The sequence below is a fragment of the Schistocerca gregaria genome, chromosome 2 (assembly GCF_023897955.1).
Source record: "Schistocerca gregaria isolate iqSchGreg1 chromosome 2, iqSchGreg1.2, whole genome shotgun sequence".
In the NCBI taxonomy this organism is placed as follows: domain Eukaryota; kingdom Metazoa; phylum Arthropoda; class Insecta; order Orthoptera; family Acrididae; genus Schistocerca; species Schistocerca gregaria.
Window position 1 is genome coordinate 810737497 of NC_064921.1, and position 25939 is coordinate 810763435.

Sequence of the window (25939 nt, forward strand, 5' to 3'; positions counted from 1 at the left end):
GGTGTTGCTGCAGCTTTTGCAACGATAGGCAGCACTCCTTGTCGTTAAAGTTCAGTGCCTCGGAGGCACCTGGACACAGCAACTTGTGAGGCCAGGCCGACGCTAGTCTGTAGAACATGATGCGAGCGTCCCAGTGGGGACCCGCTAGTGCTGCGTTCTCGGTTCTTCTCAAAGGAATCCAGCTATACATTCTTGTGGATCGTGCATGTAAAGCGCGCAAGCCACACGGCAGCATTACCGCGGGAAAAGCAAAATGATGCATCGGCCGGGAATCGAACCCGGGCCGCCCGCGTGGCAGGCGAGCATTCTACCACTGAACCACCGATGCTCCGGGCGGTAGCAACTTCGCGCTGCTTCCCGAGCAGTTGTCTTGAGGGAAAGTGGGACTGTCGTCAAGCGCCATAGCATTCTGTCGAGAAGATGCTGCAGACGCTGAACCCTGCACTGTACTGCTTAAAATCGCCGCCAGAACGCGATCCTCTGGGTACTCTTGCGTCGCCGGAGCCGACTCTTGCCAAAGGATGCGAAATGTGCGCGGATATGCTGTCCGAATGCGTCTGGATGTGCTCCCCTAGCCTACCTCGAAATGCGCCTGCCAGGTACCACCACCTTCGGCCGCTGCCGACAGGCGGGAAGCCGACACAGTGCGGCGCCGGGGCGCTCGCTTGTGCGGTGGTGGTGTAATGGTCAGCATAGTTGCCTTCCAAGCAGTTGATCCGGGTTCGATTCCCGGCCACCGCAGCAGGCTTTTAATTTCGCGTTTGAGTACTTTTGCCACGCGCCTTGAAATTAATGTTTTTTTCCCCTCCCTGTTACTCGCTGCAGACCAGCCTGTAGTGTGTCTCGACTTGTCTCGACTTTGCTCGGCTGACGCGAGAGCTGACGCTCTCAAATCGGCCTATATCAAAACAACAAGCACGAGAAACGACTGAGAGAGGTAAGGAGAGGCGAGGCGAGGCGATGGACACACGGCACGCCCCTTCATTTCACGGTGGCGTCTCCATGACCGAATCGGGCTGTGGCTCCGAAAATAAAGGAGAAAGAAAAATACGAAGTAAAACTGCCAACAGTACCCTGTGTTCCGATGCACTCACCCGCCCAAGTACTGACAAGGGCCAAAGTTGTTACGCATCGGCAATCGGACATTTCCTTTCATTTTCTCTTTATCGGTTGAGAACCAGTGTATTGAGCACACTATGGCCATTGGCGAGTGAATGCTGTAGCGCTTCCCGACAGGTCGGGTTCGGAACCTCTGTCAACTTCCACGCAGGGTGATGATCTTTTGGTCATCACACTCGCCAGCTGAAATCGGCGCTGCCTTTTCGTAGTAGTAAAAGCGTAGTGGCCCGTGGGGGGATCGAACCCACGACCTTCGCGTTATTAGCACGACGCTCTAACCAACTGAGCTAACGGGCCTCGACAGATGCAGTTGCTCAGCCCTACGCTGGAACCGTGTGGCATGAAGCCATACACCATTTCTATGGCAGTCGTGTGTCTGCTTCCCTCGTCTATATCCTGCTGACTGTCACGAAGCAGTAGCTATATTGCTCGCAGGACGGGAAACGGCAGCTCTGACAGCTCAAACTCGTCACGATTAGTGTGGAAAAAATTCCGTTCCGGTACCGGGAATCGAACCCGGGCCTCCTGGGTGAAAGCCAGGTATCCTAGCCACTAGACCACACCGGATGTGTGCATTTCTTCGACGGTTCGGACGGCCCCTTGGCCCATTTCGTGCCGATTCCCGCGTCGGCGCCCATCTCTCTTTGCGAGCATCTTTGCGCATGCTGACTGGCAAGGCGCGCACCTCAAACGTCTCAGAGCAATGCTTTTGGCTTCATGCTCTGCTGGGAGAAGAGGAAAAGGGAAGCTGTAAGTAGCAATAACAGGAAGTAAACATTTTCCCGCTGAAGCGTTGTGGATAACAAACAAGAAATAAATTGGGGTCCTAGCAACAGCACCACCATCGGTCACAGAAAATTAAATGCCCCGGGTGAGGATCGAACTCACGACCTTAAGATTATGAGACTTACGCGCTGCCTACTGCGCTACCGAGGCACCGGTGAAGCGTTTGTCCTGGAAGCTGGGTAAGTACCACACCCAATGTTAGACGTGAAGACACTGTACTTCCTGGATAACGTGTTCTGTTTGCTACACGTGCATTGCCGGCCCAGTTGATTGCGGTGTTGCTGCAGCTTTTGCAACGATAGGCAGCACTCCTTGTCGTTAAAGTTCAGTGCCTCGGAGGCACCTGGACACAGCAACTTGTGAGGCCAGGCCGACGCTAGTCTGTAGAACATGATGCGAGCGTCCCAGTGGGGACCCGCTAGTGCTGCGTTCTCGGTTCTTCTCAAAGGAATCCAGCTATACATTCTTGTGGATCGTGCATGTAAAGCGCGCAAGCCACACGGCAGCATTACCGCGGGAAAAGCAAAATGATGCATCGGCCGGGAATCGAACCCGGGCCGCCCGCGTGGCAGGCGAGCATTCTACCACTGAACCACCGATGCTCCGGGCGGTAGCAACTTCGCGCTGCTTCCCGAGCAGTTGTCTTGAGGGAAAGTGGGACTGTCGTCAAGCGCCATAGCATTCTGTCGAGAAGATGCTGCAGACGCTGAACCCTGCACTGTACTGCTTAAAATCGCCGCCAGAACGCGATCCTCTGGGTACTCTTGCGTCGCCGGAGCCGACTCTTGCCAAAGGATGCGAAATGTGCGCGGATATGCTGTCCGAATGCGTCTGGATGTGCTCCCCTAGCCTACCTCGAAATGCGCCTGCCAGGTACCACCACCTTCGGCCGCTGCCGACAGGCGGGAAGCCGACACAGTGCGGCGCCGGGGCGCTCGCTTGTGCGGTGGTGGTGTAATGGTCAGCATAGTTGCCTTCCAAGCAGTTGATCCGGGTTCGATTCCCGGCCACCGCAGCAGGCTTTTAATTTCGCGTTTGAGTACTTTTGCCACGCGCCTTGAAATTAATGTTTTTTTCCCCTCCCTGTTACTCGCTGCAGACCAGCCTGTAGTGTGTCTCGACTTGTCTCGACTTTGCTCGGCTGACGCGAGAGCTGACGCTCTCAAATCGGCCTATATCAAAACAACAAGCACGAGAAACGACTGAGAGAGGTAAGGAGAGGCGAGGCGAGGCGATGGACACACGGCACGCCCCTTCATTTCACGGTGGCGTCTCCATGACCGAATCGGGCTGTGGCTCCGAAAATAAAGGAGAAAGAAAAATACGAAGTAAAACTGCCAACAGTACCCTGTGTTCCGATGCACTCACCCGCCCAAGTACTGACAAGGGCCAAAGTTGTTACGCATCGGCAATCGGACATTTCCTTTCATTTTCTCTTTATCGGTTGAGAACCAGTGTATTGAGCACACTATGGCCATTGGCGAGTGAATGCTGTAGCGCTTCCCGACAGGTCGGGTTCGGAACCTCTGTCAACTTCCACGCAGGGTGATGATCTTTTGGTCATCACACTCGCCAGCTGAAATCGGCGCTGCCTTTTCGTAGTAGTAAAAGCGTAGTGGCCCGTGGGGGGATCGAACCCACGACCTTCGCGTTATTAGCACGACGCTCTAACCAACTGAGCTAACGGGCCTCGACAGATGCAGTTGCTCAGCCCTACGCTGGAACCGTGTGGCATGAAGCCATACACCATTTCTATGGCAGTCGTGTGTCTGCTTCCCTCGTCTATATCCTGCTGACTGTCACGAAGCAGTAGCTATATTGCTCGCAGGACGGGAAACGGCAGCTCTGACAGCTCAAACTCGTCACGATTAGTGTGGAAAAAATTCCGTTCCGGTACCGGGAATCGAACCCGGGCCTCCTGGGTGAAAGCCAGGTATCCTAGCCACTAGACCACACCGGATGTGTGCATTTCTTCGACGGTTCGGACGGCCCCTTGGCCCATTTCGTGCCGATTCCCGCGTCGGCGCCCATCTCTCTTTGCGAGCATCTTTGCGCATGCTGACTGGCAAGGCGCGCACCTCAAACGTCTCAGAGCAATGCTTTTGGCTTCATGCTCTGCTGGGAGAAGAGGAAAAGGGAAGCTGTAAGTAGCAATAACAGGAAGTAAACATTTTCCCGCTGAAGCGTTGTGGATAACAAACAAGAAATAAATTGGGGTCCTAGCAACAGCACCACCATCGGTCACAGAAAATTAAATGCCCCGGGTGAGGATCGAACTCACGACCTTGAGATTATGAGACTTACGCGCTGCCTACTGCGCTACCGAGGCACCGGTGAAGCGTTTGTCCTGGAAGCTGGGTAAGTACCACACCCAATGTTAGACGTGAAGACACTGTACTTCCTGGATAACGTGTTCTGTTTGCTACACGTGCATTGCCGGCCCAGTTGATTGCGGTGTTGCTGCAGCTTTTGCAACGATAGGCAGCACTCCTTGTCGTTAAAGTTCAGTGCCTCGGAGGCACCTGGACACAGCAACTTGTGAGGCCAGGCCGACGCTAGTCTGTAGAACATGATGCGAGCGTCCCAGTGGGGACCCGCTAGTGCTGCGTTCTCGGTTCTTCTCAAAGGAATCCAGCTATACATTCTTGTGGATCGTGCATGTAAAGCGCGCAAGCCACACGGCAGCATTACCGCGGGAAAAGCAAAATGATGCATCGGCCGGGAATCGAACCCGGGCCGCCCGCGTGGCAGGCGAGCATTCTACCACTGAACCACCGATGCTCCGGGCGGTAGCAACTTCGCGCTGCTTCCCGAGCAGTTGTCTTGAGGGAAAGTGGGACTGTCGTCAAGCGCCATAGCATTCTGTCGAGAAGATGCTGCAGACGCTGAACCCTGCACTGTACTGCTTAAAATCGCCGCCAGAACGCGATCCTCTGGGTACTCTTGCGTCGCCGGAGCCGACTCTTGCCAAAGGATGCGAAATGTGCGCGGATATGCTGTCCGAATGCGTCTGGATGTGCTCCCCTAGCCTACCTCGAAATGCGCCTGCCAGGTACCACCACCTTCGGCCGCTGCCGACAGGCGGGAAGCCGACACAGTGCGGCGCCGGGGCGCTCGCTTGTGCGGTGGTGGTGTAATGGTCAGCATAGTTGCCTTCCAAGCAGTTGATCCGGGTTCGATTCCCGGCCACCGCAGCAGGCTTTTAATTTCGCGTTTGAGTACTTTTGCCACGCGCCTTGAAATTAATGTTTTTTTCCCCTCCCTGTTACTCGCTGCAGACCAGCCTGTAGTGTGTCTCGACTTGTCTCGACTTTGCTCGGCTGACGCGAGAGCTGACGCTCTCAAATCGGCCTATATCAAAACAACAAGCACGAGAAACGACTGAGAGAGGTAAGGAGAGGCGAGGCGAGGCGATGGACACACGGCACGCCCCTTCATTTCACGGTGGCGTCTCCATGACCGAATCGGGCTGTGGCTCCGAAAATAAAGGAGAAAGAAAAATACGAAGTAAAACTGCCAACAGTACCCTGTGTTCCGATGCACTCACCCGCCCAAGTACTGACAAGGGCCAAAGTTGTTACGCATCGGCAATCGGACATTTCCTTTCATTTTCTCTTTATCGGTTGAGAACCAGTGTATTGAGCACACTATGGCCATTGGCGAGTGAATGCTGTAGCGCTTCCCGACAGGTCGGGTTCGGAACCTCTGTCAACTTCCACGCAGGGTGATGATCTTTTGGTCATCACACTCGCCAGCTGAAATCGGCGCTGCCTTTTCGTAGTAGTAAAAGCGTAGTGGCCCGTGGGGGGATCGAACCCACGACCTTCGCGTTATTAGCACGACGCTCTAACCAACTGAGCTAACGGGCCTCGGTGCACTCCGTCTTCCAGCGCTTAGAGGGAGTGGCTCTGCGTATTTACAGGTAACATTTCTATGGTAGCAGTCCAACAGTGGACCAGGGTCTCTTCTCCCTTTATTCCGCTGCTCGTAGTAATTTCATTGCGTGCCCGTTTCTCTCGACTGTTTTCAGCTCACGTTTATGAACCAGTAGCTATAACGCGAGGAGGACGTGAAACAGCATTTCGCAGGGTCCAAACTTGTCGTGATTTGTTCCGAAAAAATTACATTCCGGTACCGGGAATCGAACCCGGGCCTCCTGGGTGAAAGCCAGGTATCCTAGCCACTAGACCACACCGGACGCGCACGCTTATTTTTGGGGTTTACACCCCCTCCACTGGCTTTCCGTGTCGCACTTTCCCTGTTTGCGAGCATCTTTTCGCTCTCCCATGCCGAGGCGCGCATGGCAAAAGTCACAGTCCGTTGCTTTTGGCCTCGTTGTTACAGGGGTAGGAGGAAAAGCAAAGCTGTGAGTAGTAATATTTATTTACTTATTTCGCAAGTAAAGACCTGCAGCCTGTCATTATATAGCAGGTCATACACTGTGTGACTTTACATGTTATATCATACGAAATTCAGTTTTATTACTAGTACATTTTTTCTTGAAAATTTCACAAAAGAACTGCAAGTAGTAATAACGGGAAGTAAGCATTTTCACGCTGAGTTGTTGAAGCCTTATGGATAACAAACTACAAGCTGTTTTGCTCCTTCGCAACCCCAGAGCCGTCAATTTAGCTGTGAACGGAAGTAAATTAAATGCCCCGGGTGAGGATCGAACTCACGACCTTAAGATTATGAGACTTACGCGCTGCCTACTGCGCTACCGAGGCACGTGATGGCCAAACCTTCTGGTATCTCGGCAAGTAGCAAATACTAGTGGTAGAGAGTCTGCACTTGCTGGCTCATTTTTTCTGTTACTACACGTGCATTCCCGGCGCTGCAGGCAACTTGCGATGATAGGCCGACGCCAGTATGCACAATAGCACGCAGGAGTCCAAACGAGAAGACGTGCGCGCTGCGTGTTTGGTTGTTTCCACACGGAATCCCGCGGTTCATTCTCGTGGCCCACGCACTTCGAGTGCGAAGGACACGCAGCTCCACTATCGGGGAAAAAACAAAATGATGCATCGGCCGGGAATCGAACCCGGACCGCCCGCGTGGCAGGCGAGCATTCTACCACTGAACCACCGATGCTCAGCTAGTTTGCAGCTTCCTTGTGCTTTCCGCGGCAGACGTCTGAAGGGAAAGTGGGACTGCCGTCCAGCGCCGTGGCATCCTCTCGAGAGAATGCTACAAACGCTGAATCCTGCGCTGCACTGCTTAAAAATGACGCCCGAACGCGATCGTCTAAGTAGTGTTGCGGCGCACGCACGCGACGACTCTTGCCAAAGGACGCGAAATGTGCGTAGAGACGCTGTCTGGATGCGCTCGCCTACCCCGTAATGCGCCTGCTGCTGCGACCACCTTCAGCCGCCGCCGACAGGCGGGAAGCAGACACAGCGCGGCGTGCGCGCAAGAAAACCGTGCGGTGGTGGTGTAATGGTCAGCATAGTTGCCTTCCAAGCAGTTGATCCGGGTTCGATTCCCGGCCACCGCAGCCTGCGTTTTACTTCTGCGTATGAGTACTTTTGCCACGCGTCATTAAATTAATGTTTCTTTCCTCCTCTTACTGGCTGCAGGCCACCCTATATTGTGTGCGTCGATTCCGCTTGAGTCTCGACTTGTCTCGACTTTGCTCGGCTGACGCGAGAGCTGACGCTCTCCAATCGGCCTATATCAGAAGGACAAGCACGCGAAACGACTGAGAGAGGTATGGCGAGGCGGGCACAACATTACTTACGCCTCAAGTAAAGACCTGCTGCCTGTTATCGTGCATTGTGTGATTTTACATGTTCTGTCAGACAAATTCAGTTTTATTACTAGCACATTTCTTTTTTTCTTTGTTGAAAATTTTACAACACGCTCCTTCATTTCACTGTGGCCGCACGGCGCGACTTGGCATACCGAGAGGCAAAACGTGGCGCCAGTGCCCTAGACCGAATAGCGCTGCAGCTCCGAAACCGACGAGAAAAGAGAAATACGAATTGAAACTGTCGGCAGCGCCCTGTGTTCGCAGGCGGTCACCCGCCCAAGCACTGACAACGCCCAGCGTCGCGCAGTAGCGGTGATCGGACGACAAACTGTGTGTTCAGCGTGCTGTGACCTGTGAAGTGTTTTAGCGCGTCCCGACAAGTCTCTTTCGGGTCCCCTATCAGCTCCCACACAATGTGACGATTTCTTTGTCACCATACTTGCCCGGGGAAATCGGCGTTGCCTTTTTGAAGTAGTAAAATCGAAGTGGCCCGTGGGGGGATCGAACCCACGACCTTCGCGTTATTAGCACGACGCTCTAACCAACTGAGCTAACGGGCCTCGGTGCACTCCGTCTTCCAGCGCTTAGAGGGAGTGGCTCTGCGTATTTACAGGTAACATTTCTATGGTAGCAGTCCAACAGTGGACCAGGGTCTCTTCTCCCTTTATTCCGCTGCTCGTAGTAATTTCATTGCGTGCCCGTTTCTCTCGACTGTTTTCAGCTCACGTTTATGAACCAGTAGCTATAACGCGAGGAGGACGTGAAACAGCATTTCGCAGGGTCCAAACTTGTCGTGATTTGTTCCGAAAAAATTACATTCCGGTACCGGGAATCGAACCCGGGCCTCCTGGGTGAAAGCCAGGTATCCTACCCACTAGACCACACCGGACGCGCACGCTTATTTTTGGGGTTTACACCCCCTCCACTGGCTTTCCGTGTCGCACTTTCCCTGTTTGCGAGCATCTTTTCGCTCTCCCATGCCGAGGCGCGCATGGCAAAAGTCACAGTCCGTTGCTTTTGGCCTCGTTGTTACAGGGGTAGGAGGAAAAGCAAAGCTGTGAGTAGTAATATTTATTTACTTATTTCGCAAGTAAAGACCTGCAGCCTGTCATTATATAGCAGGTCATACACTGTGTGACTTTACATGTTATATCATACGAAATTCAGTTTTATTACTAGTACATTTTTTCTTGAAAATTTCACAAAAGAACTGCAAGTAGTAATAACGGGAAGTAAGCATTTTCACGCTGAGTTGTTGAAGCCTTATGGATAACAAACTACAAGCTGTTTTGCTCCTTCGCAACCCCAGAGCCGTCAATTTAGCTGTGAACGGAAGTAAATTAAATGCCCCGGGTGAGGATCGAACTCACGACCTTAAGATTATGAGACTTACGCGCTGCCTACTGCGCTACCGAGGCACGTGATGGCCAAACCTTCTGGTATCTCGGCAAGTAGCAAATACTAGTGGTAGAGAGTCTGCACTTGCTGGCTCATTTTTTCTGTTACTACACGTGCATTCCCGGCGCTGCAGGCAACTTGCGATGATAGGCCGACGCCAGTATCCACAATAGCACGCAGGAGTCCAAACGAGAAGACGTGCGCGCTGCGTGTTTGGTTGTTTCCACACGGAATCCCGCGGTTCATTCTCGTGGCCCACGCACTTCGAGTGCGAAGGACACGCAGCTCCACTATCGGGGAAAAAACAAAATGATGCATCGGCCGGGAATCGAACCCGGGCCGCCCGCGTGGCAGGCCAGCATTCTACCACTGAACCACCGATGCTCAGCTAGTTTGCAGCTTCCTTGTGCTTTCCGCGGCAGACGTCTGAAGGGAAAGTGGGACTGCCGTCCAGCGCCGTGGCATCCTCTCGAGAGAATGCTACAAACGCTGAATCCTGCGCTGCACTGCTTAAAAATGACGCCCGAACGCGATCGTCTAAGTAGTGTTGCGGCGCACGCACGCGACGACTCTTGCCAAAGGACGCGAAATGTGCGTAGAGACGCTGTCTGGATGCGCTCGCCTACCCCGTAATGCGCCTGCTGCTGCGACCACCTTCAGCCGCCGCCGACAGGCGGGAAGCAGACACAGCGCGGCGTGCGCGCAAGAAAACCGTGCGGTGGTGGTGTAATGGTCAGCATAGTTGCCTTCCAAGCAGTTGATCCGGGTTCGATTCCCGGCCACCGCAGCCTGCGTTTTACTTCTGCGTATGAGTACTTTTGCCACGCGTCATTAAATTAATGTTTCTTTCCTCCTCTTACTGGCTGCAGGCCACCCTATATTGTGTGCGTCGATTCCGCTTGAGTCTCGACTTGTCTCGACTTTGCTCGGCTGACGCGAGAGCTGACGCTCTCCAATCGGCCTATATCAGAAGGACAAGCACGCGAAACGACTGAGAGAGGTATGGCGAGGCGGGCACAACATTACTTACGCCTCAAGTAAAGACCTGCTGCCTGTTATCGTGCATTGTGTGATTTTACATGTTCTGTCAGACAAATTCAGTTTTATTACTAGCACATTTCTTTTTTTCTTTGTTGAAAATTTTACAACACGCTCCTTCATTTCACTGTGGCCGCACGGCGCGACTTGGCATACCGAGAGGCAAAACGTGGCGCCAGTGCCCTAGACCGAATAGCGCTGCAGCTCCGAAACCGACGAGAAAAGAGAAATACGAATTGAAACTGTCGGCAGCGCCCTGTGTTCGCAGGCGGTCACCCGCCCAAGCACTGACAACGCCCAGCGTCGCGCAGTAGCGGTGATCGGACGACAAACTGTGTGTTCAGCGTGCTGTGACCTGTGAAGTGTTTTAGCGCGTCCCGACAAGTCTCTTTCGGGTCCCCTATCAGCTCCCACACAATGTGACGATTTCTTTGTCACCATACTTGCCCGGGGAAATCGGCGTTGCCTTTTTGAAGTAGTAAAATCGAAGTGGCCCGTGGGGGGATCGAACCCACGACCTTCGCGTTATTAGCACGACGCTCTAACCAACTGAGCTAACGGGCCTCGGTGCACTCCGTCTTCCAGCGCTTAGAGGGAGTGGCTCTGCGTATTTACAGGTAACATTTCTATGGTAGCAGTCCAACAGTGGACCAGGGTCTCTTCTCCCTTTATTCCGCTGCTCGTAGTAATTTCATTGCGTGCCCGTTTCTCTCGACTGTTTTCAGCTCACGTTTATGAACCAGTAGCTATAACGCGAGGAGGACGTGAAACAGCATTTCACAGGGTCCAAACTTGTCGTGATTTGTTCCGAAAAAATTACATTCCGGTACCGGGAATCGAACCCGGGCCTCCTGGGTGAAAGCCAGGTATCCTAGCCACTAGACCACACCGGACGCGCACGCTTATTTTTGGGGTTTACACCCCCTCCACTGGCTTTCCGTGTCGCACTTTCCCTGTTTGCGAGCATCTTTTCGCTCTCCCATGCCGAGGCGCGCATGGCAAAAGTCACAGTCCGTTGCTTTTGGCCTCGTTGTTACAGGGGTAGGAGGAAAAGCAAAGCTGTGAGTAGTAATATTTATTTACTTATTTCGCAAGTAAAGACCTGCAGCCTGTCATTATATAGCAGGTCATACACTGTGTGACTTTACATGTTATATCATACGAAATTCAGTTTTATTACTAGTACATTTTTTCTTGAAAATTTCACAAAAGAACTGCAAGTAGTAATAACGGGAAGTAAGCATTTTCACGCTGAGTTGTTGAAGCCTTATGGATAACAAACTACAAGCTGTTTTGCTCCTTCGCAACCCCAGAGCCGTCAATTTAGCTGTGAACGGAAGTAAATTAAATGCCCCGGGTGAGGATCGAACTCACGACCTTAAGATTATGAGACTTACGCGCTGCCTACTGCGCTACCGAGGCACGTGATGGCCAAACCTTCTGGTATCTCGGCAAGTAGCAAATACTAGTGGTAGAGAGTCTGCACTTGCTGGCTCATTTTTTCTGTTACTACACGTGCATTCCCGGCGCTGCAGGCAACTTGCGATGATAGGCCGACGCCAGTATGCACAATAGCACGCAGGAGTCCAAACGAGAAGACGTGCGCGCTGCGTGTTTGGTTGTTTCCACACGGAATCCCGCGGTTCATTCTCGTGGCCCACGCACTTCGAGTGCGAAGGACACGCAGCTCCACTATCGGGGAAAAAACAAAATGATGCATCGGCCGGGAATCGAACCCGGGCCGCCCGCGTGGCAGGCGAGCATTCTACCACTGAACCACCGATGCTCAGCTAGTTTGCAGCTTCCTTGTGCTTTCCGCGGCAGACGTCTGAAGGGAAAGTGGGACTGCCGTCCAGCGCCGTGGCATCCTCTCGAGAGAATGCTACAAACGCTGAATCCTGCGCTGCACTGCTTAAAAATGACGCCCGAACGCGATCGTCTAAGTAGTGTTGCGGCGCACGCACGCGACGACTCTTGCCAAAGGACGCGAAATGTGCGTAGAGACGCTGTCTGGATGCGCTCGCCTACCCCGTAATGCGCCTGCTGCTGCGACCACCTTCAGCCGCCGCCGACAGGCGGGAAGCAGACACAGCGCGGCGTGCGCGCAAGAAAACCGTGCGGTGGTGGTGTAATGGTCAGCATAGTTGCCTTCCAAGCAGTTGATCCGGGTTCGATTCCCGGCCACCGCAGCCTGCGTTTTACTTCTGCGTATGAGTACTTTTGCCACGCGTCATTAAATTAATGTTTCTTTCCTCCTCTTACTGGCTGCAGGCCACCCTATATTGTGTGCGTCGATTCCGCTTGAGTCTCGACTTGTCTCGACTTTGCTCGGCTGACGCGAGAGCTGACGCTCTCCAATCGGCCTATATCAGAAGGACAAGCACGCGAAACGACTGAGAGAGGTATGGCGAGGCGGGCACAACATTACTTACGCCTCAAGTAAAGACCTGCTGCCTGTTATCGTGCATTGTGTGATTTTACATGTTCTGTCAGACAAATTCAGTTTTATTACTAGCACATTTCTTTTTTTCTTTGTTGAAAATTTTACAACACGCTCCTTCATTTCACTGTGGCCGCACGGCGCGACTTGGCATACCGAGAGGCAAAACGTGGCGCCAGTGCCCTAGACCGAATAGCGCTGCAGCTCCGAAACCGACGAGAAAAGAGAAATACGAATTGAAACTGTCGGCAGCGCCCTGTGTTCGCAGGCGGTCACCCGCCCAAGCACTGACAACGCCCAGCGTCGCGCAGTAGCGGTGATCGGACGACAAACTGTGTGTTCAGCGTGCTGTGACCTGTGAAGTGTTTTAGCGCGTCCCGACAAGTCTCTTTCGGGTCCCCTATCAGCTCCCACACAATGTGACGATTTCTTTGTCACCATACTTGCCCGGGGAAATCGGCGTTGCCTTTTTGAAGTAGTAAAATCGAAGTGGCCCGTGGGGGGATCGAACCCACGACCTTCGCGTTATTAGCACGACGCTCTAACCAACTGAGCTAACGGGCCTCGGTGCACTCCGTCTTCCAGCGCTTAGAGGGAGTGGCTCTGCGTATTTACAGGTAACATTTCTATGGTAGCAGTCCAACAGTGGACCAGGGTCTCTTCTCCCTTTATTCCGCTGCTCGTAGTAATTTCATTGCGTGCCCGTTTCTCTCGACTGTTTTCAGCTCACGTTTATGAACCAGTAGCTATAACGCGAGGAGGACGTGAAACAGCATTTCGCAGGGTCCAAACTTGTCGTGATTTGTTCCGAAAAAATTACATTCCGGTACCGGGAATCGAACCCGGGCCTCCTGGGTGAAAGCCAGGTATCCTAGCCACTAGACCACACCGGACGCGCACGCTTATTTTTGGGGTTTACACCCCCTCCACTGGCTTTCCGTGTCGCACTTTCCCTGTTTGCGAGCATCTTTTCGCTCTCCCATGCCGAGGCGCGCATGGCAAAAGTCACAGTCCGTTGCTTTTGGCCTCGTTGTTACAGGGGTAGGAGGAAAAGCAAAGCTGTGAGTAGTAATATTTATTTACTTATTTCGCAAGTAAAGACCTGCAGCCTGTCATTATATAGCAGGTCATACACTGTGTGACTTTACATGTTATATCATACGAAATTCAGTTTTATTACTAGTACATTGTTTCTTGAAAATTTCACAAAAGAACTGCAAGTAGTAATAACGGGAAGTAAGCATTTTCACGCTGAGTTGTTGAAGCCTTATGGATAACAAACTACAAGCTGTTTTGCTCCTTCGCAACCCCAGAGCCGTCAATTTAGCTGTGAACGGAAGTAAATTAAATGCCCCGGGTGAGGATCGAACTCACGACCTTAAGATTATGAGACTTACGCGCTGCCTACTGCGCTACCGAGGCACGTGATGGCCAAACCTTCTGGTATCTCGGCAAGTAGCAAATACTAGTGGTAGAGAGTCTGCACTTGCTGGCTCATTTTTTCTGTTACTACACGTGCATTCCCGGCGCTGCAGGCAACTTGCGATGATAGGCCGACGCCAGTATGCACAATAGCACGCAGGAGTCCAAACGAGAAGACGTGCGCGCTGCGTGTTTGGTTGTTTCCACACGGAATCCCGCGGTTCATTCTCGTGGCCCACGCACTTCGAGTGCGAAGGACACGCAGCTCCACTATCGGGGAAAAAACAAAATGATGCATCGGCCGGGAATCGAACCCGGGCCGCCCGCGTGGCAGGCCAGCATTCTACCACTGAACCACCGATGCTCAGCTAGTTTGCAGCTTCCTTGTGCTTTCCGCGGCAGACGTCTGAAGGGAAAGTGGGACTGCCGTCCAGCGCCGTGGCATCCTCTCGAGAGAATGCTACAAACGCTGAATCCTGCGCTGCACTGCTTAAAAATGACGCCCGAACGCGATCGTCTAAGTAGTGTTGCGGCGCACGCACGCGACGACTCTTGCCAAAGGACGCGAAATGTGCGTAGAGACGCTGTCTGGATGCGCTCGCCTACCCCGTAATGCGCCTGCTGCTGCGACCACCTTCAGCCGCCGCCGACAGGCGGGAAGCAGACACAGCGCGGCGTGCGCGCAAGAAAACCGTGCGGTGGTGGTGTAATGGTCAGCATAGTTGCCTTCCAAGCAGTTGATCCGGGTTCGATTCCCGGCCACCGCAGCCTGCGTTTTACTTCTGCGTATGAGTACTTTTGCCACGCGTCATTAAATTAATGTTTCTTTCCTCCTCTTACTGGCTGCAGGCCACCCTATATTGTGTGCGTCGATTCCGCTTGAGTCTCGACTTGTCTCGACTTTGCTCGGCTGACGCGAGAGCTGACGCTCTCCAATCGGCCTATATCAGAAGGACAAGCACGCGAAACGACTGAGAGAGGTATGGCGAGGCGGGCACAACATTACTTACGCCTCAAGTAAAGACCTGCTGCCTGTTATCGTGCATTGTGTGATTTTACATGTTCTGTCAGACAAATTCAGTTTTATTACTAGCACATTTCTTTTTTTCTTTGTTGAAAATTTTACAACACGCTCCTTCATTTCACTGTGGCCGCACGGCGCGACTTGGCATACCGAGAGGCAAAACGTGGCGCCAGTGCCCTAGACCGAATAGCGCTGCAGCTCCGAAACCGACGAGAAAAGAGAAATACGAATTGAAACTGTCGGCAGCGCCCTGTGTTCGCAGGCGGTCACCCGCCCAAGCACTGACAACGCCCAGCGTCGCGCAGTAGCGGTGATCGGACGACAAACTGTGTGTTCAGCGTGCTGTGACCTGTGAAGTGTTTTAGCGCGTCCCGACAAGTCTCTTTCGGGTCCCCTATCAGCTCCCACACAATGTGACGATTTCTTTGTCACCATACTTGCCCGGGGAAATCGGCGTTGCCTTTTTGAAGTAGTAAAATCGAAGTGGCCCGTGGGGGGATCGAACCCACGACCTTCGCGTTATTAGCACGACGCTCTAACCAACTGAGCTAACGGGCCTCGGTGCACTCCGTCTTCCAGCGCTTAGAGGGAGTGGCTCTGCGTATTTACAGGTAACATTTCTATGGTAGCAGTCCAACAGTGGACCAGGGTCTCTTCTCCCTTTATTCCGCTGCTCGTAGTAATTTCATTGCGTGCCCGTTTCTCTCGACTGTTTTCAGCTCACGTTTATGAACCAGTAGCTATAACGCGAGGAGGACGTGAAACAGCATTTCGCAGGGTCCAAACTTGTCGTGATTTGTTCCGAAAAAATTACATTCCGGTACCGGGAATCGAACCCGGGCCTCCTGGGTGAAAGCCAGGTATCCTAGCCACTAGACCACACCGGACGCGCACGCTTGTTTTTGGGGTTTACACCCCCTCCACTGGCTTTCCGTGTCGCACTTTCCCTGTTTGCGAGCATCTTTTCGCTCTCCCATGCCGAGGCGCGCATGGCAAAAGTCACAGTCCGTTGCTTTTGGCCTCGTTGTTACAGGGGTAGGAGGAAAAGCAAAGCTGTGAGTAGTAATATTTATTTACTTATTTCGCAAGTAAAGACCTGCAGCCTGTCATTATATAGCAGGTCATACACTGTGTGACTTTACATGTTATATCATACGAAATTCAGTTTTATTACTAGTACATTTTTTCTTGAAAATTTCACAAAAGAACTGCAAGTAGTAATAACGGGAAGTAAGCATTTTCACGCTGAGTTGTTGAAGCCTTATGGATAACAAACTACAAGCTGTTTTGCTCCTTCGCAACCCCAGAGCCGTCAATTTAGCTGTGAACGGAAGTAAATTAAATGCCCCGGGTGAGGATCGAACTCACGACCTTAAGATTATGAGACTTACGCGCTGCCTACTGCGCTACCGAGGCACGTGATGGCCAAACCTTCTGGTATCTCGGCAAGTAGCAAATACTAGTGGTAGAGAGTCTGCACTTGCTGGCTCATTTTTTCTGTTACTACACGTGCATTCCCGGCGCTGCAGGCAACTTGCGATGATAGGCCGACGCCAGTATGCACAATAGCACGCAGGAGTCCAAACGAGAAGACGTGCGCGCTGCGTGTTTGGTTGTTTCCACACGGAATCCCGCGGTTCATTCTCGTGGCCCACGCACTTCGAGTGCGAAGGACACGCAGCTCCACTATCGGGGAAAAAACAAAATGATGCATCGGCCGGGAATCGAACCCGGGCCGCCCGCGTGGCAGGCGAGCATTCTACCACTGAACCACCGATGCTCAGCTAGTTTGCAGCTTCCTTGTGCTTTCCGCGGCAGACGTCTGAAGGGAAAGTGGGACTGCCGTCCAGCGCCGTGGCATCCTCTCGAGAGAATGCTACAAACGCTGAATCCTGCGCTGCACTGCTTAAAAATGACGCCCGAACGCGATCGTCTAAGTAGTGTTGCGGCGCACGCACGCGACGACTCTTGCCAAAGGACGCGAAATGTGCGTAGAGACGCTGTCTGGATGCGCTCGCCTACCCCGTAATGCGCCTGCTGCTGCGACCACCTTCAGCCGCCGCCGACAGGCGGGAAGCAGACACAGCGCGGCGTGCGCGCAAGAAAACCGTGCGGTGGTGGTGTAATGGTCAGCATAGTTGCCTTCCAAGCAGTTGATCCGGGTTCGATTCCCGGCCACCGCAGCCTGCGTTTTACTTCTGCGTATGAGTACTTTTGCCACGCGTCATTAAATTAATGTTTCTTTCCTCCTCTTACTGGCTGCAGGCCACCCTATATTGTGTGCGTCGATTCCGCTTGAGTCTCGACTTGTCTCGACTTTGCTCGGCTGACGCGAGAGCTGACGCTCTCCAATCGGCCTATATCAGAAGGACAAGCACGCGAAACGACTGAGAGAGGTATGGCGAGGCGGGCACAACATTACTTACGCCTCAAGTAAAGACCTGCTGCCTGTTATCGTGCATTGTGTGATTTTACATGTTCTGTCAGACAAATTCAGTTTTATTACTAGCACATTTCTTTTTTTCTTTGTTGAAAATTTTACAACACGCTCCTTCATTTCACTGTGGCCGCACGGCGCGACTTGGCATACCGAGAGGCAAAACGTGGCGCCAGTGCCCTAGACCGAATAGCGCTGCAGCTCCGAAACCGACGAGAAAAGAGAAATACGAATTGAAACTGTCGGCAGCGCCCTGTGTTCGCAGGCGGTCACCCGCCCAAGCACTGACAACGCCCAGCGTCGCGCAGTAGCGGTGATCGGACGACAAACTGTGTGTTCAGCGTGCTGTGACCTGTGAAGTGTTTTAGCGCGTCCCGACAAGTCTCTTTCGGGTCCCCTATCAGCTCCCACACAATGTGACGATTTCTTTGTCACCATACTTGCCCGGGGAAATCGGCGTTGCCTTTTTGAAGTAGTAAAATCGAAGTGGCCCGTGGGGGGATCGAACCCACGACCTTCGCGTTATTAGCACGACGCTCTAACCAACTGAGCTAACGGGCCTCGGTGCACTCCGTCTTCCAGCGCTTAGAGGGAGTGGCTCTGCGTATTTACAGGTAACATTTCTATGGTAGCAGTCCAACAGTGGACCAGGGTCTCTTCTCCCTTTATTCCGCTGCTCGTAGTAATTTCATTGCGTGCCCGTTTCTCTCGACTGTTTTCAGCTCACGTTTATGAACCAGTAGCTATAACGCGAGGAGGACGTGAAACAGCATTTCGCAGGGTCCAAACTTGTCGTGATTTGTTCCGAAAAAATTACATTCCGGTACCGGGAATCGAACCCGGGCCTCCTGGGTGAAAGCCAGGTATCCTAGCCACTAGACCACACCGGACGCGCACGCTTATTTTTGGGGTTTACACCCCCTCCACTGGCTTTCCGTGTCGCACTTTCCCTGTTTGCGAGCATCTTTTCGCTCTCCCATGCCGAGGCGCGCATGGCAAAAGTCACAGTCCGTTGCTTTTGGCCTCGTTGTTACAGGGGTAGGAGGAAAAGCAAAGCTGTGAGTAGTAATATTTATTTACTTATTTCGCAAGTAAAGACCTGCAGCCTGTCATTATATAGCAGGTCATACACTGTGTGACTTTACATGTTATATCATACGAAATTCAGTTTTATTACTAGTACAATTTTTCTTGAAAATTTCACAAAAGAACTGCAAGTAGTAATAACGGGAAGTAAGCATTTTCACGCTGAGTTGTTGAAGCCTTATGGATAACAAACTACAAGCTGTTTTGCTCCTTCGCAACCCCAGAGCCGTCAATTTAGCTGTGAACGGAAGTAAATTAAATGCCCCGGGTGAGGATCGAACTCACGACCTTAAGATTATGAGACTTACGCGCTGCCTACTGCGCTACCGAGGCACGTGATGGCCAAACCTTCTGTTATCTCGGCAAGTAGCAAATACTAGTGGTAGAGAGTCTGCACTTGCTGGCTCATTTTTTCTGTTACTACACGTGCATTCCCGGCGCTGCAGGCAACTTGCGATGATAGGCCGACGCCAGTATGCACAATAGCACGCAGGAGTCCAAACGAGAAGACGTGCGCGCTGCGTGTTTGGTTGTTTCCACACGGAATCCCGCGGTTCATTCTCGTGGCCCACGCACTTCGAGTGCGAAGGACACGCAGCTCCACTATCGGGGAAAAAACAAAATGATGCATCGGCCGGGAATCGAACCCGGGCCGCCCGCGTGGCAGGCGAGCATTCTACCACTGAACCACCGATGCTCAGCTAGTTTGCAGCTTCCTTGTGCTTTCCGCGGCAGACGTCTGAAGGGAAAGTGGGACTGCCGTCCAGCGCCGTGGCATCCTCTCGAGAGAATGCTACAAACGCTGAATCCTGCGCTGCACTGCTTAAAAATGACGCCCGAACGCGATCGTCTAAGTAGTGTTGCGGCGCACGCACGCGACGACTCTTGCCAAAGGACGCGAAATGTGCGTAGAGACGCTGTCTGGATGCGCTCGCCTACCCCGTAATGCGCCTGCTGCTGCGACCACCTTCAGCCGCCGCCGACAGGCGGGAAGCAGACACAGCGCGGCGTGCGCGCAAGAAAACCGTGCGGTGGTGGTGTAATGGTCAGCATAGTTGCCTTCCAAGCAGTTGATCCGGGTTCGATTCCCGGCCACCGCAGCCTGCGTTTTACTTCTGCGTATGAGTACTTTTGCCACGCGTCATTAAATTAATGTTTCTTTCCTCCTCTTACTGGCTGCAGGCCACCCTATATTGTGTGCGTCGATTCCGCTTGAGTCTCGACTTGTCTCGACTTTGCTCGGCTGACGCGAGAGCTGACGCTCTCCAATCGGCCTATATCAGAAGGACAAGCACGCGAAACGACTGAGAGAGGTATGGCGAGGCGGGCACAACATTACTTACGCCTCAAGTAAAGACCTGCTGCCTGTTATCGTGCATTGTGTGATTTTACATGTTCTGTCAGACAAATTCAGTTTTATTACTAGCACATTTCTTTTTTTCTTTGTTGAAAATTTTACAACACGCTCCTTCATTTCACTGTGGCCGCACGGCGCGACTTGGCATACCGAGAGGCAAAACGTGGCGCCAGTGCCCTAGACCGAATAGCGCTGCAGCTCCGAAACCGACGAGAAAAGAGAAATACGAATTGAAACTGTCGGCAGCGCCCTGTGTTCGCAGGCGGTCACCCGCCCAAGCACTGACAACGCCCAGCGTCGCGCAGTAGCGGTGATCGGACGACAAACTGTGTGTTCAGCGTGCTGTGACCTGTGAAGTGTTTTAGCGCGTCCCGACAAGTCTCTTTCGGGTCCCCTATCAGCTCCCACACAATGTGACGATTTCTTTGTCACCATACTTGCCCGGGGAAATCGGCGTTGCCTTTTTGAAGTAGTAAAATCGAAGTGGCCCGTGGGGGGATCGAACCCACGACCTTCGCGTTATTAGCACGACGCTCTAACCAACTGAGCTAACGGGCCTCGGTGCACTCCGTCTTCCAGCGCTTAGAGGGAGTGGCTCTGCGTATTTACAGGTAACATTTCTATGGTAGCAGTCCAACAGTGGACCAGGGTCTCTTCTCCCTTTATTCCGCTGCTCGTAGTAATTTCATTGCGTGCCCGTTTCTCTCGACTGTTTTCAGCTCACGTTTATGAACCAGTAGCTATAACGCGAGGAGGACGTGAAACAGCATTTCGCAGGGTCCAAACTTGTCGTGATTTGTTCCGAAAAAATTACATTCCGGTACCGGGAATCGAACCCGGGCCTCCTGGGTGAAAGCCAGGTATCCTAGCCACTAGACCACACCGGACGCGCACGCTTATTTTTGGGGTTTACACCCCCTCCACTGGCTTTCCGTGTCGCACTTTCCCTGTTTGCGAGCATCTTTTCGCTCTCCCATGCCGAGGCGCGCATGGCAAAAGTCACAGTCCGTTGCTTTTGGCCTCGTTGTTACAGGGGTAGGAGGAAAAGCAAAGCTGTGAGTAGTAATATTTATTTACTTATTTCGCAAGTAAAGACCTGCAGCCTGTCATTATATAGCAGGTCATACACTGTGTGACTTTACATGTTATATCATACGAAATTCAGTTTTATTACTAGTACAATTTTTCTTGAAAATTTCACAAAAGAACTGCAAGTAGTAATAACGGGAAGTAAGCATTTTCACGCTGAGTTGTTGAAGCCTTATGGATAACAAACTACAAGCTGTTTTGCTCCTTCGCAACCCCAGAGCCGTCAATTTAGCTGTGAACGGAAGTAAATTAAATGCCCCGGGTGAGGATCGAACTCACGACCTTAAGATTATGAGACTTACGCGCTGCCTACTGCGCTACCGAGGCACGTGATGGCCAAACCTACTGGTATCTCGGCAAGTAGCAAATACTAGTGGTAGAGAGTCTGCACTTGCTGGCTCATTTTTTCTGTTACTACACGTGCATTCCCGGCGCTGCAGGCAACTTGCGATGATAGGCCGACGCCAGTATGCACAATAGCACGCAGGAGTCCAAACGAGAAGACGTGCGCGCTGCGTGTTTGGTTGTTTCCACACGGAATCCCGCGGTTCATTCTCGTGGCCCACGCACTTCGAGTGCGAAGGACACGCAGCTCCACTATCGGGGAAAAAACAAAATGATGCATCGGCCGGGAATCGAACCCGGGCCGCCCGCGTGGCAGGCGAGCATTCTACCACTGAACCACCGATGCTCAGCTAGTTTGCAGCTTCCTTGTGCTTTCCGCGGCAGACGTCTGAAGGGAAAGTGGGACTGCCGTCCAGCGCCGTGGCATCCTCTCGAGAGAATGCTACAAACGCTGAATCCTGCGCTGCACTGCTTAAAAATGACGCCCGAACGCGATCGTCTAAGTAGTGTTGCGGCGCACGCACGCGACGACTCTTGCCAAAGGACGCGAAATGTGCGTAGAGACGCTGTCTGGATGCGCTCGCCTACCCCGTAATGCGCCTGCTGCTGCGACCACCTTCAGCCGCCGCCGACAGGCGGGAAGCAGACACAGCGCGGCGTGCGCGCAAGAAAACCGTGCGGTGGTGGTGTAATGGTCAGCATAGTTGCCTTCCAAGCAGTTGATCCGGGTTCGATTCCCGGCCACCGCAGCCTGCGTTTTACTTCTGCGTATGAGTACTTTTGCCACGCGTCATTAAATTAATGTTTCTTTCCTCCTCTTACTGGCTGCAGGCCACCCTATATTGTGTGCGTCGATTCCGCTTGAGTCTCGACTTGTCTCGACTTTGCTCGGCTGACGCGAGAGCTGACGCTCTCCAATCGGCCTATATCAGAAGGACAAGCACGCGAAACGACTGAGAGAGGTATGGCGAGGCGGGCACAACATTACTTACGCCTCAAGTAAAGACCTGCTGCCTGTTATCGTGCATTGTGTGATTTTACATGTTCTGTCAGACAAATTCAGTTTTATTACTAGCACATTTCTTTTTTTCTTTGTTGAAAATTTTACAACACGCTCCTTCATTTCACTGTGGCCGCACGGCGCGACTTGGCATACCGAGAGGCAAAACGTGGCGCCAGTGCCCTAGACCGAATAGCGCTGCAGCTCCGAAACCGACGAGAAAAGAGAAATACGAATTGAAACTGTCGGCAGCGCCCTGTGTTCGCAGGCGGTCACCCGCCCAAGCACTGACAACGCCCAGCGTCGCGCAGTAGCGGTGATCGGACGACAAACTGTGTGTTCAGCGTGCTGTGACCTGTGAAGTGTTTTAGCGCGTCCCGACAAGTCTCTTTCGGGTCCCCTATCAGCTCCCACACAATGTGACGATTTCTTTGTCACCATACTTGCCCGGGGAAATCGGCGTTGCCTTTTTGAAGTAGTAAAATCGAAGTGGCCCGTGGGGGGATCGAACCCACGACCTTCGCGTTATTAGCACGACGCTCTAACCAACTGAGCTAACGGGCCTCGGTGCACTCCGTCTTCCAGCGCTTAGAGGGAGTGGCTCTGCGTATTTACAGGTAACATTTCTATGGTAGCAGTCCAACAGTGGACCAGGGTCTCTTCTCCCTTTATTCCGCTGCTCGTAGTAATTTCATTGCGTGCCCGTTTCTCTCGACTGTTTTCAGCTCACGTTTATGAACCAGTAGCTATAACGCGAGGAGGACGTGAAACAGCATTTCGCAGGGTCCAAACTTGTCGTGATTTGTTCCGAAAAAATTACATTCCGGTACCGGGAATCGAACCCGGGCCTCCTGGGTGAAAGCCAGGTATCCTAGCCACTAGACCACACCGGACGCGCACGCTTATTTTTGGGGTTTACACCCCCTCCACTGGCTTTCCGTGTCGCACTTTCCCTGTTTGCGAGCATCTTTTCGCTCTCCCATGCCGAGGCGCGCATGGCAAAAGTCACAGTCCGTTGCTTTTGGCCTCGTTGTTACAGGGGTAGGAGGAAAAGCAAAGCTGTGAGTAGTAATATTTATTTACTTATTTCGCAAGTAAAGACCTGCAGCCTGTCATTATATAGCAGGTCATACACTGTGTGACTTTACATGTTATATCATACGAAATTCAGTTTTATTACTAGTACAATTTTTCTTGAAAATTTCACAAAAGAACTGCAAGTAGTAATAACGGGAAGTAAGCATTTTCACGCTGAGTTGTTGAAGCCTTATGGATAACAAACTACAAGCTGTTTTGCTCCTTCGCAACCCCAGAGCCGTCAATTTAGCTGTGAACGGAAGTAAATTAAATGCCCCGGGTGAGGATCGAACTCACGACCTTAAGATTATGAGACTTACGCGCTGCCTACTGCGCTACCGAGGCACGTGATGGCCAATCCTTCTGGTATCTCGGCAAGTAGCAAATACTAGTGGTAGAGAGTCTGCACTTGCTGGCTCATTTTTTCTGTTACTACACGTGCATTCCCGGCGCTGCAGGCAACTTGCGATGATAGGCCGACGCCAGTATGCACAATAGCACGCAGGAGTCCAAACGAGAAGACGTGCGCGCTGCGTGTTTGGTTGTTTCCACACGGAATCCCGCGGTTCATTCTCGTGGCCCACGCACTTCGAGTGCGAAGGACACGCAGCTCCACTATCGGGGAAAAAACAAAATGATGCATCGGCCGGGAATCGAACCCGGGCCGCCCGCGTGGCAGGCGAGCATTCTACCACTGAACCACCGATGCTCAGCTAGTTTGCAGCTTCCTTGTGCTTTCCGCGGCAGACGTCTGAAGGGAAAGTGGGACTGCCGTCCAGCGCCGTGGCATCCTCTCGAGAGAATGCTACAAACGCTGAATCCTGCGTTGCACTGCTTAAAAATGACGCCCGAACGCGATCGTCTAAGTAGTGTTGCGGCGCACGCACGCGACGACTCTTGCCAAAGGACGCGAAATGTGCGTAGAGACGCTGTCTGGATGCGCTCGCCTACCCCGTAATGCGCCTGCTGCTGCGACCACCTTCAGCCGCCGCCGACAGGCGGGAAGAAGACACAGCGCGGCGTGCGCGCAAGAAAACCGTGCGGTGGTGGTGTAATGGTCAGCATAGTTGCCTTCCAAGCAGTTGATCCGGGTTCGATTCCCGGCCACCGCAGCCTGCGTTTTACTTCTGCGTATGAGTACTTTTGCCACGCGTCATTAAATTAATGTTTCTTTCCTCCTCTTACTGGCTGCAGGCCACCCTATATTGTGTGCGTCGATTCCGCTTGAGTCTCGACTTGTCTCGACTTTGCTCGGCTGACGCGAGAGCTGACGCTCTCCAATCGGCCTATATCAGAAGGACAAGCACGCGAAACGACTGAGAGAGGTATGGCGAGGCGGGCACAACATTACTTACGCCTCAAGTAAAGACCTGCTGCCTGTTATCGTGCATTGTGTGATTTTACATGTTCTGTCAGACAAATTCAGTTTTATTACTAGCACATTTCTTTTTTTCTTTGTTGAAAATTTTACAACACGCTCCTTCATTTCACTGTGGCCGCACGGCGCGACTTGGCATACCGAGAGGCAAAACGTGGCGCCAGTGCCCTAGACCGAATAGCGCTGCAGCTCCGAAACCGACGAGAAAAGAGAAATACGAATTGAAACTGTCGGCAGCGCCCTGTGTTCGCAGGCGGTCACCCGCCCAAGCACTGACAACGCCCAGCGTCGCGCAGTAGCGGTGATCGGACGACAAACTGTGTGTTCAGCGTGCTGTGACCTGTGAAGTGTTTTAGCGCGTCCCGACAAGTCTCTTTCGGGTCCCCTATCAGCTCCCACACAATGTGACGATTTCTTTGTCACCATACTTGCCCGGGGAAATCGGCGTTGCCTTTTTGAAGTAGTAAAATCGAAGTGGCCCGTGGGGGGATCGAACCCACGACCTTCGCGTTATTAGCACGACGCTCTAACCAACTGAGCTAACGGGCCTCGGTGCACTCCGTCTTCCAGCGCTTAGAGGGAGTGGCTCTGCGTATTTACAGGTAACATTTCTATGGTAGCAGTCCAACAGTGGACCAGGGTCTCTTCTCCCTTTATTCCGCTGCTCGTAGTAATTTCATTGCGTGCCCGTTTCTCTCGACTGTTTTCAGCTCACGTTTATGAACCAGTAGCTATAACGCGAGGAGGACGTGAAACAGCATTTCGCAGGGTCCAAACTTGTCGTGATTTGTTCCGAAAAAATTACATTCCGGTACCGGGAATCGAACCCGGGCCTCCTGGGTGAAAGCCAGGTATCCTAGCCACTAGACCACACCGGACGCGCACGCTTATTTTTGGGGTTTACACCCCCTCCACTGGCTTTCCGTGTCGCACTTTCCCTGTTTGCGAGCATCTTTTCGCTCTCCCATGCCGAGGCGCGCATGGCAAAAGTCACAGTCCGTTGCTTTTGGCCTCGTTGTTACAGGGGTAGGAGGAAAAGCAAAGCTGTGAGTAGTAATATTTATTTACTTATTTCGCAAGTAAAGACCTGCAGCCTGTCATTATATAGCAGGTCATACACTGTGTGACTTTACATGTTATATCATACGAAATTCAGTTTTATTACTAGTACAATTTTTCTTGAAAATTTCACAA

At 52.4% G+C, this 25939-nt stretch overlaps 54 non-coding genes across 54 annotated transcripts; 11 read left to right on the forward strand and 43 right to left on the reverse strand.

Moving 5' to 3' along the window:
* Nucleotides 1-257: 257 nt before the first annotated feature.
* Trnag-gcc (transfer RNA glycine (anticodon GCC)) lies at nucleotides 258-328 on the reverse strand. Its single transcript has one exon. It is a non-coding gene; the product is annotated as a tRNA-Gly (tRNA).
* Nucleotides 329-669: 341 nt separating this feature from the next.
* On the forward strand, nucleotides 670-741 carry Trnag-ucc (transfer RNA glycine (anticodon UCC)). Its single transcript has one exon. It is a non-coding gene; the product is annotated as a tRNA-Gly (tRNA).
* A 601-nt stretch (nucleotides 742-1342) lies between these two features.
* Nucleotides 1343-1416, reverse strand: Trnai-aau (transfer RNA isoleucine (anticodon AAU)). Its single transcript has one exon. It is a non-coding gene; the product is annotated as a tRNA-Ile (tRNA).
* A 198-nt stretch (nucleotides 1417-1614) lies between these two features.
* On the reverse strand, nucleotides 1615-1686 carry Trnae-uuc (transfer RNA glutamic acid (anticodon UUC)). The gene has a single exon. It is a non-coding gene; the product is annotated as a tRNA-Glu (tRNA).
* A 296-nt stretch (nucleotides 1687-1982) lies between these two features.
* Nucleotides 1983-2055, reverse strand: Trnam-cau (transfer RNA methionine (anticodon CAU)). Its single transcript has one exon. It is a non-coding gene; the product is annotated as a tRNA-Met (tRNA).
* Nucleotides 2056-2436: 381 nt separating this feature from the next.
* Trnag-gcc (transfer RNA glycine (anticodon GCC)) lies at nucleotides 2437-2507 on the reverse strand. The gene has a single exon. It is a non-coding gene; the product is annotated as a tRNA-Gly (tRNA).
* A 341-nt stretch (nucleotides 2508-2848) lies between these two features.
* On the forward strand, nucleotides 2849-2920 carry Trnag-ucc (transfer RNA glycine (anticodon UCC)). The gene has a single exon. It is a non-coding gene; the product is annotated as a tRNA-Gly (tRNA).
* Nucleotides 2921-3521: 601 nt separating this feature from the next.
* Trnai-aau (transfer RNA isoleucine (anticodon AAU)) lies at nucleotides 3522-3595 on the reverse strand. Its single transcript has one exon. It is a non-coding gene; the product is annotated as a tRNA-Ile (tRNA).
* Nucleotides 3596-3793: 198 nt separating this feature from the next.
* Trnae-uuc (transfer RNA glutamic acid (anticodon UUC)) lies at nucleotides 3794-3865 on the reverse strand. The gene has a single exon. It is a non-coding gene; the product is annotated as a tRNA-Glu (tRNA).
* A 296-nt stretch (nucleotides 3866-4161) lies between these two features.
* Nucleotides 4162-4234, reverse strand: Trnam-cau (transfer RNA methionine (anticodon CAU)). Its single transcript has one exon. It is a non-coding gene; the product is annotated as a tRNA-Met (tRNA).
* Nucleotides 4235-4615: 381 nt separating this feature from the next.
* On the reverse strand, nucleotides 4616-4686 carry Trnag-gcc (transfer RNA glycine (anticodon GCC)). Its single transcript has one exon. It is a non-coding gene; the product is annotated as a tRNA-Gly (tRNA).
* A 341-nt stretch (nucleotides 4687-5027) lies between these two features.
* On the forward strand, nucleotides 5028-5099 carry Trnag-ucc (transfer RNA glycine (anticodon UCC)). Its single transcript has one exon. It is a non-coding gene; the product is annotated as a tRNA-Gly (tRNA).
* A 601-nt stretch (nucleotides 5100-5700) lies between these two features.
* Nucleotides 5701-5774, reverse strand: Trnai-aau (transfer RNA isoleucine (anticodon AAU)). The gene has a single exon. It is a non-coding gene; the product is annotated as a tRNA-Ile (tRNA).
* A 257-nt stretch (nucleotides 5775-6031) lies between these two features.
* On the reverse strand, nucleotides 6032-6103 carry Trnae-uuc (transfer RNA glutamic acid (anticodon UUC)). The gene has a single exon. It is a non-coding gene; the product is annotated as a tRNA-Glu (tRNA).
* Nucleotides 6104-6559: 456 nt separating this feature from the next.
* Nucleotides 6560-6632, reverse strand: Trnam-cau (transfer RNA methionine (anticodon CAU)). The gene has a single exon. It is a non-coding gene; the product is annotated as a tRNA-Met (tRNA).
* Nucleotides 6633-6925: 293 nt separating this feature from the next.
* Trnag-gcc (transfer RNA glycine (anticodon GCC)) lies at nucleotides 6926-6996 on the reverse strand. The gene has a single exon. It is a non-coding gene; the product is annotated as a tRNA-Gly (tRNA).
* Nucleotides 6997-7327: 331 nt separating this feature from the next.
* Trnag-ucc (transfer RNA glycine (anticodon UCC)) lies at nucleotides 7328-7399 on the forward strand. The gene has a single exon. It is a non-coding gene; the product is annotated as a tRNA-Gly (tRNA).
* A 741-nt stretch (nucleotides 7400-8140) lies between these two features.
* Trnai-aau (transfer RNA isoleucine (anticodon AAU)) lies at nucleotides 8141-8214 on the reverse strand. Its single transcript has one exon. It is a non-coding gene; the product is annotated as a tRNA-Ile (tRNA).
* A 257-nt stretch (nucleotides 8215-8471) lies between these two features.
* On the reverse strand, nucleotides 8472-8543 carry Trnae-uuc (transfer RNA glutamic acid (anticodon UUC)). The gene has a single exon. It is a non-coding gene; the product is annotated as a tRNA-Glu (tRNA).
* A 456-nt stretch (nucleotides 8544-8999) lies between these two features.
* Nucleotides 9000-9072, reverse strand: Trnam-cau (transfer RNA methionine (anticodon CAU)). Its single transcript has one exon. It is a non-coding gene; the product is annotated as a tRNA-Met (tRNA).
* Nucleotides 9073-9365: 293 nt separating this feature from the next.
* Trnag-gcc (transfer RNA glycine (anticodon GCC)) lies at nucleotides 9366-9436 on the reverse strand. Its single transcript has one exon. It is a non-coding gene; the product is annotated as a tRNA-Gly (tRNA).
* Nucleotides 9437-9767: 331 nt separating this feature from the next.
* Nucleotides 9768-9839, forward strand: Trnag-ucc (transfer RNA glycine (anticodon UCC)). The gene has a single exon. It is a non-coding gene; the product is annotated as a tRNA-Gly (tRNA).
* Nucleotides 9840-10580: 741 nt separating this feature from the next.
* Trnai-aau (transfer RNA isoleucine (anticodon AAU)) lies at nucleotides 10581-10654 on the reverse strand. The gene has a single exon. It is a non-coding gene; the product is annotated as a tRNA-Ile (tRNA).
* Nucleotides 10655-10911: 257 nt separating this feature from the next.
* Trnae-uuc (transfer RNA glutamic acid (anticodon UUC)) lies at nucleotides 10912-10983 on the reverse strand. The gene has a single exon. It is a non-coding gene; the product is annotated as a tRNA-Glu (tRNA).
* Nucleotides 10984-11439: 456 nt separating this feature from the next.
* On the reverse strand, nucleotides 11440-11512 carry Trnam-cau (transfer RNA methionine (anticodon CAU)). The gene has a single exon. It is a non-coding gene; the product is annotated as a tRNA-Met (tRNA).
* Nucleotides 11513-11805: 293 nt separating this feature from the next.
* On the reverse strand, nucleotides 11806-11876 carry Trnag-gcc (transfer RNA glycine (anticodon GCC)). The gene has a single exon. It is a non-coding gene; the product is annotated as a tRNA-Gly (tRNA).
* Nucleotides 11877-12207: 331 nt separating this feature from the next.
* Nucleotides 12208-12279, forward strand: Trnag-ucc (transfer RNA glycine (anticodon UCC)). The gene has a single exon. It is a non-coding gene; the product is annotated as a tRNA-Gly (tRNA).
* Nucleotides 12280-13020: 741 nt separating this feature from the next.
* Trnai-aau (transfer RNA isoleucine (anticodon AAU)) lies at nucleotides 13021-13094 on the reverse strand. Its single transcript has one exon. It is a non-coding gene; the product is annotated as a tRNA-Ile (tRNA).
* Nucleotides 13095-13351: 257 nt separating this feature from the next.
* On the reverse strand, nucleotides 13352-13423 carry Trnae-uuc (transfer RNA glutamic acid (anticodon UUC)). Its single transcript has one exon. It is a non-coding gene; the product is annotated as a tRNA-Glu (tRNA).
* A 456-nt stretch (nucleotides 13424-13879) lies between these two features.
* On the reverse strand, nucleotides 13880-13952 carry Trnam-cau (transfer RNA methionine (anticodon CAU)). The gene has a single exon. It is a non-coding gene; the product is annotated as a tRNA-Met (tRNA).
* Nucleotides 13953-14245: 293 nt separating this feature from the next.
* Nucleotides 14246-14316, reverse strand: Trnag-gcc (transfer RNA glycine (anticodon GCC)). Its single transcript has one exon. It is a non-coding gene; the product is annotated as a tRNA-Gly (tRNA).
* A 331-nt stretch (nucleotides 14317-14647) lies between these two features.
* On the forward strand, nucleotides 14648-14719 carry Trnag-ucc (transfer RNA glycine (anticodon UCC)). The gene has a single exon. It is a non-coding gene; the product is annotated as a tRNA-Gly (tRNA).
* Nucleotides 14720-15460: 741 nt separating this feature from the next.
* On the reverse strand, nucleotides 15461-15534 carry Trnai-aau (transfer RNA isoleucine (anticodon AAU)). Its single transcript has one exon. It is a non-coding gene; the product is annotated as a tRNA-Ile (tRNA).
* Nucleotides 15535-15791: 257 nt separating this feature from the next.
* On the reverse strand, nucleotides 15792-15863 carry Trnae-uuc (transfer RNA glutamic acid (anticodon UUC)). The gene has a single exon. It is a non-coding gene; the product is annotated as a tRNA-Glu (tRNA).
* Nucleotides 15864-16319: 456 nt separating this feature from the next.
* Nucleotides 16320-16392, reverse strand: Trnam-cau (transfer RNA methionine (anticodon CAU)). The gene has a single exon. It is a non-coding gene; the product is annotated as a tRNA-Met (tRNA).
* A 293-nt stretch (nucleotides 16393-16685) lies between these two features.
* On the reverse strand, nucleotides 16686-16756 carry Trnag-gcc (transfer RNA glycine (anticodon GCC)). The gene has a single exon. It is a non-coding gene; the product is annotated as a tRNA-Gly (tRNA).
* A 331-nt stretch (nucleotides 16757-17087) lies between these two features.
* Trnag-ucc (transfer RNA glycine (anticodon UCC)) lies at nucleotides 17088-17159 on the forward strand. Its single transcript has one exon. It is a non-coding gene; the product is annotated as a tRNA-Gly (tRNA).
* A 741-nt stretch (nucleotides 17160-17900) lies between these two features.
* Nucleotides 17901-17974, reverse strand: Trnai-aau (transfer RNA isoleucine (anticodon AAU)). Its single transcript has one exon. It is a non-coding gene; the product is annotated as a tRNA-Ile (tRNA).
* Nucleotides 17975-18231: 257 nt separating this feature from the next.
* On the reverse strand, nucleotides 18232-18303 carry Trnae-uuc (transfer RNA glutamic acid (anticodon UUC)). Its single transcript has one exon. It is a non-coding gene; the product is annotated as a tRNA-Glu (tRNA).
* Nucleotides 18304-18759: 456 nt separating this feature from the next.
* Nucleotides 18760-18832, reverse strand: Trnam-cau (transfer RNA methionine (anticodon CAU)). The gene has a single exon. It is a non-coding gene; the product is annotated as a tRNA-Met (tRNA).
* A 293-nt stretch (nucleotides 18833-19125) lies between these two features.
* Trnag-gcc (transfer RNA glycine (anticodon GCC)) lies at nucleotides 19126-19196 on the reverse strand. The gene has a single exon. It is a non-coding gene; the product is annotated as a tRNA-Gly (tRNA).
* A 331-nt stretch (nucleotides 19197-19527) lies between these two features.
* On the forward strand, nucleotides 19528-19599 carry Trnag-ucc (transfer RNA glycine (anticodon UCC)). The gene has a single exon. It is a non-coding gene; the product is annotated as a tRNA-Gly (tRNA).
* Nucleotides 19600-20340: 741 nt separating this feature from the next.
* Nucleotides 20341-20414, reverse strand: Trnai-aau (transfer RNA isoleucine (anticodon AAU)). The gene has a single exon. It is a non-coding gene; the product is annotated as a tRNA-Ile (tRNA).
* Nucleotides 20415-20671: 257 nt separating this feature from the next.
* Trnae-uuc (transfer RNA glutamic acid (anticodon UUC)) lies at nucleotides 20672-20743 on the reverse strand. The gene has a single exon. It is a non-coding gene; the product is annotated as a tRNA-Glu (tRNA).
* Nucleotides 20744-21199: 456 nt separating this feature from the next.
* On the reverse strand, nucleotides 21200-21272 carry Trnam-cau (transfer RNA methionine (anticodon CAU)). Its single transcript has one exon. It is a non-coding gene; the product is annotated as a tRNA-Met (tRNA).
* A 293-nt stretch (nucleotides 21273-21565) lies between these two features.
* Nucleotides 21566-21636, reverse strand: Trnag-gcc (transfer RNA glycine (anticodon GCC)). The gene has a single exon. It is a non-coding gene; the product is annotated as a tRNA-Gly (tRNA).
* A 331-nt stretch (nucleotides 21637-21967) lies between these two features.
* Trnag-ucc (transfer RNA glycine (anticodon UCC)) lies at nucleotides 21968-22039 on the forward strand. Its single transcript has one exon. It is a non-coding gene; the product is annotated as a tRNA-Gly (tRNA).
* Nucleotides 22040-22780: 741 nt separating this feature from the next.
* On the reverse strand, nucleotides 22781-22854 carry Trnai-aau (transfer RNA isoleucine (anticodon AAU)). The gene has a single exon. It is a non-coding gene; the product is annotated as a tRNA-Ile (tRNA).
* Nucleotides 22855-23111: 257 nt separating this feature from the next.
* On the reverse strand, nucleotides 23112-23183 carry Trnae-uuc (transfer RNA glutamic acid (anticodon UUC)). Its single transcript has one exon. It is a non-coding gene; the product is annotated as a tRNA-Glu (tRNA).
* Nucleotides 23184-23639: 456 nt separating this feature from the next.
* Nucleotides 23640-23712, reverse strand: Trnam-cau (transfer RNA methionine (anticodon CAU)). The gene has a single exon. It is a non-coding gene; the product is annotated as a tRNA-Met (tRNA).
* Nucleotides 23713-24005: 293 nt separating this feature from the next.
* On the reverse strand, nucleotides 24006-24076 carry Trnag-gcc (transfer RNA glycine (anticodon GCC)). Its single transcript has one exon. It is a non-coding gene; the product is annotated as a tRNA-Gly (tRNA).
* Nucleotides 24077-24407: 331 nt separating this feature from the next.
* Trnag-ucc (transfer RNA glycine (anticodon UCC)) lies at nucleotides 24408-24479 on the forward strand. Its single transcript has one exon. It is a non-coding gene; the product is annotated as a tRNA-Gly (tRNA).
* A 741-nt stretch (nucleotides 24480-25220) lies between these two features.
* Nucleotides 25221-25294, reverse strand: Trnai-aau (transfer RNA isoleucine (anticodon AAU)). The gene has a single exon. It is a non-coding gene; the product is annotated as a tRNA-Ile (tRNA).
* A 257-nt stretch (nucleotides 25295-25551) lies between these two features.
* Nucleotides 25552-25623, reverse strand: Trnae-uuc (transfer RNA glutamic acid (anticodon UUC)). The gene has a single exon. It is a non-coding gene; the product is annotated as a tRNA-Glu (tRNA).
* Nucleotides 25624-25939: the final 316 nt, after the last annotated feature.